This window comes from Rousettus aegyptiacus, unplaced genomic scaffold (genome assembly GCF_014176215.1).
Source record: "Rousettus aegyptiacus isolate mRouAeg1 unplaced genomic scaffold, mRouAeg1.p scaffold_m13_p_3, whole genome shotgun sequence".
In the NCBI taxonomy this organism is placed as follows: domain Eukaryota; kingdom Metazoa; phylum Chordata; class Mammalia; order Chiroptera; family Pteropodidae; genus Rousettus; species Rousettus aegyptiacus.
Window position 1 is genome coordinate 135,787,090 of NW_023416306.1, and position 12,986 is coordinate 135,800,075.

Genomic DNA, 12,986 nt, shown 5'->3' on the forward strand with positions numbered 1-12,986 from the left:
TTTCCAAATAAGGTCCCATTCACAGATACCAAGGGTGATGACTTCAACATATCTTTTGTTGGAGACACAATTCAACCGTATTCCCATTATTACACAAATGGAGCTATTGATTTTTCACCTCAGTATATGCATCTCATTGGTTGAACCGTTAAGCTCTTTCTGAGATATGTAGCCTTGGGTGCCCTCTCTCAGGTTACTTTCATGTTCAAATTCCCCTGTCTTGGCACCCTTTCTATCTATTTTGTGGCTAGGAACCTCAACTGTCTTAAATTTTTACTGAAGATGAGATTTTATTCCCATCTCTTGTTTCCTTTTTTTTTTTTTTTTTTTTTATTGTTGTTGAGTGGAAGGTAAAATGTAATTACATAAATAATTTTTCCCAGAGTTGACATTTGGGGAAAACATTTGTCTACATTTTGAATAACAGTATTCCTGAGCAACCATTAAGCTATGTAGAGCCTATGTAGCACATTATGTATAGATGTGGACTTGGAGTCCATCTGCCTGGGCTCAGATCTTGGCTCTACAAGCTGTGTGAGCTTGGGCAAGTTTCTTGGCCCTCCTGCACCTCAGTGTCTTCATCTGTAAAATGAGAGTTAATGTTGGATTAAGTGGGTTAATGTATATAAGCACTTTGAACTGTGCTTAGCCTGCCTTCAGTACTATAAGAATGTTAGCTATCATGATGAACACCGGTTATTTTCTTCATTTACTCCCCAGACCTAAGCCAAACCAGCAGAATAGCAGCTACTAACTACCTACACTAATAATTACTAGCCAAGTGATTAGCAGGCATTCAGAAACCATTGTTGAAAGAAGTCACCGACTGGAGAAGTTGTGGGTGTAGGAGAGGACACCAAGCTTGAACCCTTATGTCAACATCTGCCAGACAGGAAGTTGCATTCAAGAGATAAAGCACCTCAAATCTCCAAAGACAGTGTTTGGCACATGGGTGTTCTGCAGCTGTCAGTGGAATCTGAATAGTTAATGACATTATTTCAGAGTGGAAATATTTAAACCCCTCATTCTAGCTGCAGAGAATGAAGGTTAAGGTATTGAACACCAAAGAAGGATCATTTCTAATAGCAAGAAATCAACTTATAACTTTGCAAACAAATAAAAATTGCTGGCCCAGGAAATAAGCATTGGAAAAAATGAAAGAGAGTAAACAATATTAAGTTACTGTATCTGGTCTGTTTTGTAAATATTTTAACTCTTGTGAGTTAAACTTTTTCCTTCTTGCTTAGAAAGGACTTATAAATTTTTAACAATGAAAAGTTCTGGGCAAGGTGCTTGGTTTCCACTTCCGTCTGTGAGTTATGGCAGTCATACTTGTTGACTCTTTCTGTGCCCTCAACCTCAACTCACTATTTCTTATGAGGTATTTTAGTTTTCTTATGGGAAGACAAAGACCTGTAAAGCTATGTTGGTGCAGATAATAGGAGGACTGGAGATCAGATGGAAAATAAGAGCCCTATTTGGTGGGTCGGGTGTTGCTATGAAAAGGACAAAGGCTGTGGAGTTACAGATGGAGCTTCCAATCTAGGCTTCAGGACCAACGAGGGGAGTAATTTTAGGCAAGTTACTTAACCCCTTCGAACCACATTTTTCCTATCTGGAAAATGGGCTTAATATTACCTTCTGAGGTGGCTGTAAGGATTAAAGATAATCTATGTAAAATGCGAGGTACAAAAAAGCCCTCAACTAATAGTGTTTTTTCTCACTATTAACCAACGATGGAAACATCTGACCTGATTCTGTTTTAAGCCAGCTTGGTATTTCCTGTCTCCAGCAATAAGGTGAAAACAAGAATTTATATATATATATATATATATATATATATATATATATATATATATATATATATGAAAGAGAGGATAGAAAGACAGACAGACAGACAGATGATAGATAGATAGATGATAGATTCTATTCAAGGTCTCTGAATTACAGGATAATGAAGACTAAATTTTTAGAAAATCTATTATATCAAATGATAAAATCAACATAACCACTTGCTCACTAAAAGACAAATGAGTTTTGATGTTAGCTGAGTAGTGGTGTAAAGTAAGATTTAGACTCTAAGGGTAGAAACTATCTTCTTCAGGATTCCCGGAAACAGCTGCTCTGCTGTGGCGTACACAGGAAGTACTGAAAAAATGCCTGTTAAGTATTTTAGTTAAGTGCACTTTACACGTATTTATAAACACATTCATTTTTATTACTCATTTTTGTACCTTCAAGAATGAATCTTAAAAGAAAAATTGTAGTCGAGGAAAGCTTTTGCTAGGAGTATCAAGCAAAGCTAGGCTTGAACACTGATTCATCCTTTGCCACTGTCAACAACTCCTAGTGCTGTATAAAATGAGCAAGGCTGGGTAGGCGAAAAGATGTGAAGGAAGTAAGCAATAATGTGAACTGCCCTTCTATTTTTTTTTTACCTATGTTTTAGCTTTCTTTAATTAACTTATTACTTTATTTTTTAAACTCAGATCTTTTCCCTCTCATCATGGATGTATGTGTCTCCCCCATCCCCCCCGCCCCAACACACACTCACACTCTTTTGCAGATGCATTCTCGGCTAGACTGAAGCTAAACGAAAATATTACATATAGAACTGAAGGACTGAATGAAAGGGTCCTCATTTCATTGCTCTCTTGAGATTTAAGTATTGATGTGTCAGAACAAGGTCTAAAGAGGTTTGGTTCTTGTGTATAGAAGCTGGCCTGACAGCCCATCATTTTGTCCATAATCTCGATTTTTATATTGGTTAGGGATCCCAGAAAATATGTGAAAATATTGTCATACAACAGATTTGAATTTTTTAAATCGAAGTTACATGAGCACATAGTACAGAGTTAAAATAGTTTTTGTGTTAGTTATCTATTTCTGCATAATTGCCCATAACAAATTTAATGGCTTAAAACAATAATAAACATTTATTATCTTATAGTCTGTGAGCCAAGAATTTGGGACAAGCTTAGCTGAGTGGTTCTGGGGTCTTTCAGGGTCTTTTATGAGGCTGCAATCGAGATGTTGGCTGGGGCTACGGATATCTGCAGGCTTGAGTGGAGCTGAAGGATCCACTTTCAAAATGCATCATTCTCATGGTTGGCAAGTTGGTGCTGGAGTTGGCAGGAGGCCTCAGTTTGTCACTATGTGAGCCTCTCCTTAGGGGTGCTTGTGTGTCTTCACAGCATGATGACTGGTCTCCCTCAGATCAACTGTTCCAAGAGACAGAAACGAGCTGCAATGTCTTTTATGACCTAACCCAAGAAGTCACGTTCCATCATTTCCACAATATCCCATCGGTTACACAAGTCAGACCTCTTCATTGTGGGACTTCAAGTGTGAGTACCACCAGCCAAGAATCATCAAGGTCACCTCGGAGGCTGACTACCAGAATTCTACAAAGTTTGATATAAAATAATAAAATAAATAAATAAATAAATAAATCACTCTTTCACGTTGTGGAATAGAAATGGGGGTGAAGGTGTATGTGAGGAGATTTCTTCTCTCCTGAGATACCCATTTTCAACTTTTAGCTGTTTTTTTTTGTTGTTGTTATACTTACTTTTGATATAAATTTTCTCTCTCCTGCACTTTTTCTCATCATTTGCCCCTGTTAGTGTGTCTGCTTCCAAAATGCTTTCCTCACTCTTCATATTCACATTCTAGTCTACTTGGATTTGTGGGTAAATAAAAGTATGGGGTGCTGATAAAGAAATTGAGGTGTCCTTCTCCGAGTAAAACATTGAAGTTTCAGGAAATTATTTCTCTGGAATGGTATCTAAAAACATTTACAAATTGACAATGTTTAGAATTATCTGTGTAATAAAGACATTTGAGCATCAAGTGCTAATGTGACACATTATGAAGTTAGATTTATTAGATGTGATTTCTGGCCTCAAAACTACCATCTAGGGAAGTACTAAGATGAATTTAGATATTTGTCAAGACAATTCGATGATTGTATATTCATAAAAATAATACCTACTTAATCTCCATGTAAGCTTTTTAGTAGATTTACCTGTTTGCAAACTCTACAGGGCTACATGCTGTCCCCAGTACCCTGGAGGACCCACTTCAGGTGATGATGCTGTCCTTCACAAAAAGAAGGCTCCTAGTTCTGAGGGCTGTCTGAATCGGGCAATGAAGAGCCATGGGAAGGGTGGACCCTAGGCACATTTAGAGTTTCTGTTTTTCTTTAATAGTTTTTCAAGCTTTTTCTAACTCTACCAGTCATCTATCAATGTTATCTGAAATCAACTTGTACCTCACGGTCACTTCTAAGTTTTTATTCCTTTAGAATTGCTGTAGACCAGGAAAAGAAATAACCAAATGTGGATGAAAAGGGGGTTCTACAGAAAGTAATCTCACAGGGTGATCTGATCATAAATTCCTAACTGGGCAGGTCATGTTGGGTAGTCACTCCCCAGCTATATAACTTCTTTAGTAAAAGGTTTATCTTTGCTTTTCTCGTAAGTCTGTTGCTTCCAGGCAAATCTTCTGTTTGACTCAAATAAATTTTTATAAAAATTTTCTACAGGTTTGGATGTTCTTCTGTTGACACAAACATAGTTCATTTAAGTCTAAAAATGGATATAACACTATTAATAAAATGAATAGTTAAATGCTGCTTAGGCAATATTACATGAATGCAACCACTGGGACCACCTGGAATCCATCTGCAGGCTAGAGGGAGCTCATTGCTGGATAGGTCACAGTAGAATAGTTGTGAGTTAACCCAGGTAAAATGCTGACCCGCTAGTACTGAGTTACTTGTACAGTGTAATTCCAAAAGAAGTTTCATTGGGGCATTCCAAGAAGGCAAATGCCTAGTGTGGGGTGAGTGTGAGTATCAGTCCATCAACTTCAGCTTACCAATTTTGTGACCCTGAGCAGTTTATTTCACCTCTCGAAATCTTAATACTTCCTCTTTAAAATGGAAGATAAAAGTACCTACCACCTAGGTTGTTGTAAAGATTAATGGGAAAAAAAATGCATGTAGTGTGTCAGCATACTGTCTGACATACAATGAGCTTTCAAATATTAGCATTTATTTAAAAACACAAACACACACCTTGCATCTTTACTATATTTCATCACGGGAGTCCATTTTTAATAGGTAGGACACTTTAAAATGAGAATCTTCTTCTTTTCAGCAATTAAAACCGCTTGGTTAAAGAACAGTGTTATAGCAAGGATGAGTCTTATGGAATAGCACTTAGAATATGATTATGGGATGGAATGTACCAGTGTATGTATACATTGAAGACTCTAAGGCTTTGGAAGGCATGGGTTAATATAGGAAGGGTCCCTGCAAGAGTCAGATTTTGACCCGAGTTTAAAGGGCTGGAAGGATGATATGGAGAATTTTAGACAGACCACAAAAAGAAGGAAGATAATCATCTAAATAAGTTAAGCAGAAATTAGAGAGAGGATGAGGTTAGGTGTTTATCAGTAGAGAAACTTTCAAAGAATTACAGCCTATGTAGCTTAAATAAAAGTGGTACTTGATTAATTCATGGAGGTGAAGTCCATGCGAATCTTGGCTCCAGGCAGGGCTAGATCCAGGGCTCAAATGGCGTGGCCTGCGAAGGCCCCCACCTCCACCTGGTAAACAGATTCTTTCCAAGTGGTGAGCAAGACTTACTTTTTTTTTTTTTTTTTTTTTTTTTTTAAGTTCAGTGACCAGGGAAAAAACCTTTTCTGAGCAACCAGATTTCAAGGAGGTCTCTGGCCTGACCTGGATCTTAGGTCTAACTTTCTCCCAGTCACTGTGACCTTGGAAGAATTGGGGTGTGCTGGGGGAGGGTCAGCTGACTGAACCACGTGGGTGGGTTCACCACCACCAAGTGGAGTTTTGTTCCCGGCAGACATGGTAAAGGATGCTGGGCAGGCAAGAGGAGCATAGCCACAGAAGGTTGTGCTCTGCCTAACCTCCCACACCATCTGCCAATACTCCATGGGCATACTTTCAGCTTGACACCAGCCCCCTGAGCCAAGCAGAGCCCCCTGAAGTGATTGTGGAGTCATGTGATCACATGAGTTTCTGAAAACCTCATCTTATAGCAGATAGTCCTCAGGAAGACTGAGTGTAGGCAATTCCTTTGTTTCAAGGAATTTGGAGCTACAACAGAATTCATTGAATACAAAGTGGTAGAGCAAAGAGTGGAGTGAGGGTGTGCTCAAGCAGTATTAAATGAATGCAGCCGCTGGGACCCGGGATCGGGCTGCAGGTTGGAGCCCAGTGCTGGGTAGTTCACAGCAGAAACGTTGTGAGGGAACCCAGGGAAAACACAGACCTGCTAGTGCCGAGTTACACGTGCAGCTTCTTGCCCAGTGTTCTCATGTACCATATGCAGTCTCCAGTTCAATGGAATATTACTCTTTATCCCTAGTAGAAAAATCTCATGAATATTTTTAGAAAATTGTTTATTTACAGTAAGAGTTAGCACACATCCTGTGCTTGATATGCACACATCAAAGACTTCCGTGTAAGGAGGCACGTGGGTCTGGGACATGGACCAGTGGAAAGAATGAGCACGGATTACTAGAATGTTTTAGAAATCCTTTTCAGCTTCAGATAAGTGGCTAATTAAATTTGGGGTTGGCTACTGGAAAAATGCCAGTTATGGAAACGAGCATCTGCTGATCACACTTTGCTTCAGTTGCTTGGCTCCTCACTAGAGCTGTGCTGGAAAGAAAGCAGGGAACTGCTGCTAGCACCGTGGCGGGCAGGCGTGGCAGGAGGAGTGATTCATCATGTTTACTTTCAGGCTTTCGTCTTGTAACAGGATTAATTCAGTAGAACTCAACTTCTAGAGAAAAATGGACCGTTTGCTGTTTTAGATTCAGGCTCAGGCACAGCAGGTGGATTTTCCAAATTGCCTCATCTGACATTTCCTAGAAATGTAAGCTAACATTATTCCATTTTTTGGCAACTGGAAAGTTATATTTGAACGTTCTACAAATCAATTGGCAGGACTGGGAATTTCCAACACTTAACTATCTCTCTTGAGCTTGAATTTGATTTTGTCAAGTGATTTTTAACTGTGAGACAGTCTTTTTTTTAGATCTGGAAACCATCTCAGAAAATTTAAGTCATTTGCCAAAGGTCAGTGAATAATATACACATTAGAACTGGAAACAGATGAACATTGATTAAATCCATTTCTCTTATATCTTGGGAGTCACTTATAGAAAGTGACTTTAATTTGTGAAGTGTATCATTTTGTTTAGCACATGGAGTAAGTGAAGATTTTTGACATTCATCTTCTCCTGGCTTTTTCCTTTTGTACTTCTAGGGTGTGCTTACTGCGGTGTCTGCTCTTACCATAAGTGAGCGTGGAAAGCTGCAAATCACATTTGCTCTTCTTCTAGAAGCAAACACTCCTGCTCTATTGGGCAGATCCAACAGGCAAATCCACTTTGCCAACAGTAACACAGTATTCCAGGTGATGGTGTCCTTCGATCTTTTCAATTGGAAATGGTAGGACTAAGCAAATAACAATGACTTCTTAATTATTAGACGTGTCTGATCTTCACCAGTTGTCTCTAAGATACTACTTTAATTTACTATTTTAATATATTTTTCTACACTCCTTTGGGGTTTCTCTACTTAATAATCTTTTAGATTATTCTTTGGTATTTTTGCTTGTTTGTTTTTTGGATATCATGGAATTTCCCCATATTTCTCTTTATCCTTGGGGTTATTTAAAGTAAATATGATCTTTTCTTGTATATACAATTTCTGATCCTTGAAAATAACTCTTAGGTTGATAAAATACAGACATTTTCTGGGGGTTTGAGAAGGGAAGAGCCAGTGGTTGAGTTTGGATTTAGACTTGTTTATTTAGGTAACTCTGGTACACCTCGGTGGATGTGGCCAATATGTACTTAGAAATGATTTGGAATGCCGAAGAAAATTTGGGGCTAAAGATAGATCTTTATAATTATCAGGTCATAAGTAAAATGTGAAACCATAAGAATAGATGTAAACACCCCAAGTAGAAAGCATAAGGTGAAAAAAAGGTTAACATTAAGGGTAGCCAGGTGAAATATGAATGACTAGGGCAGAGAGAGGAGGACAGTGCATTCTAGGAGATTGGTAAGTGAGAAGGTAAAATGTAGAACTGAGAGTTTCTTTTAGGATGGAGAGTGTTGACTATGTTTCTTAAGCAGAAGAGGAAAAGGGGGCATTGGCGGCTAGGGAGAAATTGAGGAAAGAAGGGAATGGGGCCTGCTGATGGCTTGAGGTTTCAAGATGAAGAGGACAATATCAGAAGCACCATGGTGAGTCTTGGAGGAGGGTACATATTCCTTCAGCTGGAAGAATGGAGTTGAGTGAAACTATAGGGTTAGAAAGGAAAGAAACTGAGAGAACTGTCAGTCCTGGTGCCCTTTTCCTTCCCAATGAAACAAGAGGCTGCATCATCTGCTGGACACCAAAGGAGCACTGGTAGAGTCGGGGAGCATCTTTATAAATTAAAATATACGATACACCTGGACTTTGTGAAACTCGTAGATTACGTTTTCATTTTGGAACCTAAGTCATTTTTCACTTCCTTCTGAACTCTAAAACATCATGGTCACGAGCCAACAACTTATGCCAAAAACCATGGAAGTATGAGGGTCTCCACCACTGCTTATAAAACTCACCCTGGGAATTTCTGACCAGCTAAAGACTTGCCTTCAGATGTGCAACTTGATCTAGTGTAGCAAATCTACGCAGAGCTGATAGATGGGAAAGATTGATAGCTGAGTAATTTATGCCTTAACTAACCTGATAAATTGACTCACTCTTTGAGAATATTATATCTTCTTTGGAGATAGAGGAAAAACTCCTTGGGGTTGGGAGGTTTCTTTAGAAATGTTAGTGTTCCTGAAGTAATAATAGGCTAGAAAGGCTTTTATTATGGGATGCATGTGATAGCTAAGAAACAGAAACAAACAAAGGTGGGTCATTCCATGACCTTCAGTTCTTGTCAATCACAGTTAGGAAAATGTGAGGAACTTCAATATTACATAGTTTATTTATATTTCATATAATACTTATAAATACTATATACTTTAGCTTCACTTCTGGTGAAAAATGAGACAAATATGAAGTTTCAGTTTCCTCCTCTGTTTTTAACATTCTTGCTGCTACATGAAGCAGAAACTCTTTCTTTAGTAGAGTGATCAGCCATGAGAGGAGGATCAAGAGGCGGAGATAAAGACTTCTGCATTTCAGTGGAACCCTTAGACTTTTCAAATTTGCTTTGGGACTTCTTTGGAGTAGGCACAGAGCAGGCTTGCCCCAGGCACCACAGAACTCAGCAGAAGCTTGCCCGTTCTTGTCCCGTCTTCACACTGCACCTCAGGGCTGGGTACAAAGTAGCTTTCAAACCTCAGGCATGGCCAGCCGGAACCTGTTCATTCTTGGCTGATGGCCAGTTTTGAGGCCACTGGTCCTGAGGCTTTCAAGGTCCTGCTAATTGGCACATTCAGTTACACACAGGTTGGGGACAGTGGACGGCCTTGGGGAGACTTTGCTCTTCCTTTAGACAAACTAGCAACACAAAACCCTTAAACATAGAGTGAGCAAAGGGAAAAAGTTAAGGAAAAATAGAACAAGAAGGATTGTAAAGATTCGCCTTTATGTAAAACTTCTCAACCTTAAAAGAAAATCAGTAAGCATTTATTAAGCATCGGTAATTTATAAATATTTTCTAAGACTTGGGAGCTCTCACTGTTGCGCAGCTGTCAGCGACCTTAGACTTCACCTAGTTTTTCCCTTTCCAGAGCTTATATCTCTGTCATGCGCTGGATCCTGATGAACCTCTGGAAAAAAGGAGATTCTTTAGTCAGATACATATCCTGAAGCTTTTTCCTCCAGTGCTGCCAGATGAAAGAGAAGACTCCTTTCCTCCCTCAGAAGGCTGGTGATCTGTCTGATCACCACGTCCATCGCTCAGTGCTGGAGAAGGAGCAAGGAACAATCACAGATGTGGGAATGATTTGTCCCTGGCTGTTGTCATGATCCCTTGGATGTCTTCCTCCTGTGCACATGACTGGGCTTGGAGACAGTCTGTGAGTATCTTTTTTCCTCTTTTTATCAAGCGTTCTTTGTTTTCTACTGAATTTTCAAACACACCTTGTGTCTTATTTACTGTTGGATATATCAAGGATAGTGTTTTCTAGCTTCTGAAGAGCTTAAAAAACAAGCCATATTCCAATTTTTCTAAGAATTTAGTTCTGCCTATAAACGAGGAGACAAAAATAGCCTTCTAAATCTATGGTCCTTAGTTTATCTTCCCTCTTCACTTTACCAGGAAGTCAACAGAACCCACGTGCTTCAGAGTAGCAGTGAGAGGCGAGAAATGAAGAGGTCGTCCTGTACTTAGGTGCCCAGTAAGTGTTTCAGTCCCTGAGCCCAGGAAATCGCCGCAGTTATCTAAAATCAACAGAATTCCAGGGCCAACGAGCAGGGCAAAGTACACAGTAGGAATCAGGGTCATGGCTTACAAATTGATCTGGGAGTGAAATTATGAGCCTGCATAAAGCTTTTACAGGGCTTGCTGCCAGAAGATAAAGTGAATGAATACATTTCCAAGGTAGTTAATTTAAAGCTGGAGTTTTCAGAATTTTAACACCCCTTTATTCTCTCTAAGTGTTTGGAGGTGCAGAGGACATTTGTCTAGTCTGCTTGTGTTCTGTTCAGCATCCCGTTTCATCTGCGGTATTGGGGAGGCGCAGCGCTCTACGCTGTATGAAGGGTGGTTCCCCTCTTCCTACCCCAGACATCCAGCGAAAGGCGCAGGACCCAGGCTCCTTCTCTCTTCCCTAGGACTTCGAATATCAAGGGAATGAAGCAAAGTTTCAAGGCTAGTTCAGAAGCCACTTGTGTTGGTGGTGTCATTCTCTGGGCAACAGTGGGCTACTAGCAGGGGCAGGTTGTCCTGTGGCATGACCTTGACTGTGATCCTTACTGCTCATTCTCTCTTGATTTCCGGCCCATTTCCCGAGCTTTGTTCTCCAGCTCTCCCATCCATCCCTGCGAACCGTTCAATATCCTTCCAATACATTCCAGCTTAGATAAAAATTAGTTGGGGTTGGCTTTTGTTGCTTGCAACCCAGAATTAGATTGGGCCACCTGACGTTCCTATTCTCTAACCTAAAGAGGTGTTTGCTGGTTGGTCTCTATTTAGAAAGGTCTGGAAGCAAGCTCGGGGTGCCCCTCCACAGGAGGGCAGCTATACTCAGAGAGTTTAAGACAAATCTAGAGTCAAGGGTTTCTGGCATGTTCTCAAAGTGGACACAACCAACAATGTAGAGGAATTTCATTGAGTATGAGCTCTAATTAGTCAATATTTGCAGGTATAAATCCCGGGCAACAGGTCTAGATGGCAAGAGATACTGAGTTTGTTTGTTTTTTAAAAAAAATATACTTATATCTACTTAATTTCAGCTTCATCTTTTCCTACATAACAAGAAAGAAATGTATTCTCAGGCATACCTGACTGGCCTCAAAGCCCTTCACCCCAAAAGTCATTTGGAAGCTCAGGGTCTCATAACACCAAGATATGGGGGAGGTCCTCTGGTCACCAGTCATTGGACACCCATCGTCCTGCCCAGCACAGACCCTTCAAACCCGTTGGCTCTGTTTTTTCCCTTTGGCACTTTACACATGGGGATCTTTGACAAGGCTGCTGCATTGAGTCTTATCTCACTAAGTATACCACAAAAATAAACCTTTGAAGATTTGGTCACCTCTTGAAGGCACTGTAATGGAGATGGCTCTGGTCCCTAATGCTTGAAGAACCCATAGACCACTATCCCTTCCTCCTATCTCCAGGAATCTTTTAGTCTGATGAACCTTCTTTTTTCCCTTACAATCCCTGTCCACCCCTCCCCAATAAATTAATGGCTTCCGCTCCTGAAAACAAAAATCAAGTAGGAAAAGATCTCACAGGCAACCTGTGCTTTCTGCTCTGCCACAAACCTCCTTGGAGACAAGGAAGCACAAAACCTATTTTCTACTCTAATGGGAGAAGGGAGAGTGGCCACAACAACGGGCGGAAAGGGAATAAAAACAAGTTAATCAATTTTTAAGTCTTGTAAATAACAGTTAAAATTAATGAGGGGAAAACAGCAGTGGTGAAAGGCTATCAGCTGCCAAATAGAAGGGTGAAGTGTATTTGGTGTCACTATCTTCTGTGATTCCTTAAGGTTGCATAAGAGAAGCAGGCTACTTGGGTATGGATCCTGTCACTCCCGCCTTTCTCACCCTGTTTACAGTCAGGAATGAGGAGTGTTTCTTGTCTACATTCTGTAAACCAAGTCAGCATTTCTATCTAATTAACATGGGACTTCTACTCTAGCTAGAAACAAATATTTGTGTTACAAATGAAATAGCTTGTAATCCAAAGTCAAGCTTCACACTGAGTCCCATGTTCCAGCTACCTCTTTGAGTAGAATCCGCGTACGATATAGACTTTCCAAGCTTGGATAGCACGGTGGCTTAGGTGAGATGTCTGCCAGTATGTGAACCATACAATTTACTGGTATACTTGTAATGAGCATATGCTAAAAATTTTTATTTATTATAGACGCTCATTCCAAGAAGCAAATAATCCACATTTGGGGAATTTACAGGTCTAGTTTGTTCTACATATATGAAGCCTGGATCTTCATAAATTTGATGAATGACTAGAAGAGGGAAGGTTAGATCTTTGCATAACCATAACCACTACTGACTTCGAGTCACAGAAACTCTAATCCAAGGAGCTAAAACAAAGCGAGATTTATGTTTCCATTTAACAAGACCAGAGGTGGGGTTAATCCAGGGGCTCAGTGACATCGTAGAAGACCCAGATTCTGTCCTGCATTCTCTTCTGCAATCCTCTATGTGTTAGCTCCTCCCTTTATGGTCCCAAGACTGCCCAGGCACTTCTAAGCATCAAGATTTCCAGAGCGAGAGGAGAAGGATGGTTCCTTCTTGC

The 12,986-nt window shown here is 40.1% G+C and overlaps 1 long non-coding RNA gene across 5 annotated transcripts in view; it reads left to right on the forward strand.

Annotated features, from left to right (window-relative positions):
* The first annotated feature begins 1,886 nt into the window (after positions 1-1,886).
* Positions 1,887-12,986, forward strand: part of LOC107511432 — a 33,547-nt gene continuing 22,447 nt past the window's right edge. For 2 of the 5 annotated variants that reach the window (XR_004949948.1, XR_004949951.1), the window contains exons 1-3: positions 1,887-7,492; positions 9,787-10,074; positions 10,317-10,395. This is a non-coding gene — a long non-coding RNA (uncharacterized LOC107511432). Of the gene's footprint in view, positions 7,493-7,673; positions 9,675-9,786; positions 10,075-10,316; positions 10,396-12,986 lie in introns of those variants that run through there. The other 3 variants (XR_004949949.1, XR_001597082.2, XR_004949950.1) reach the window with 3 other exon arrangements.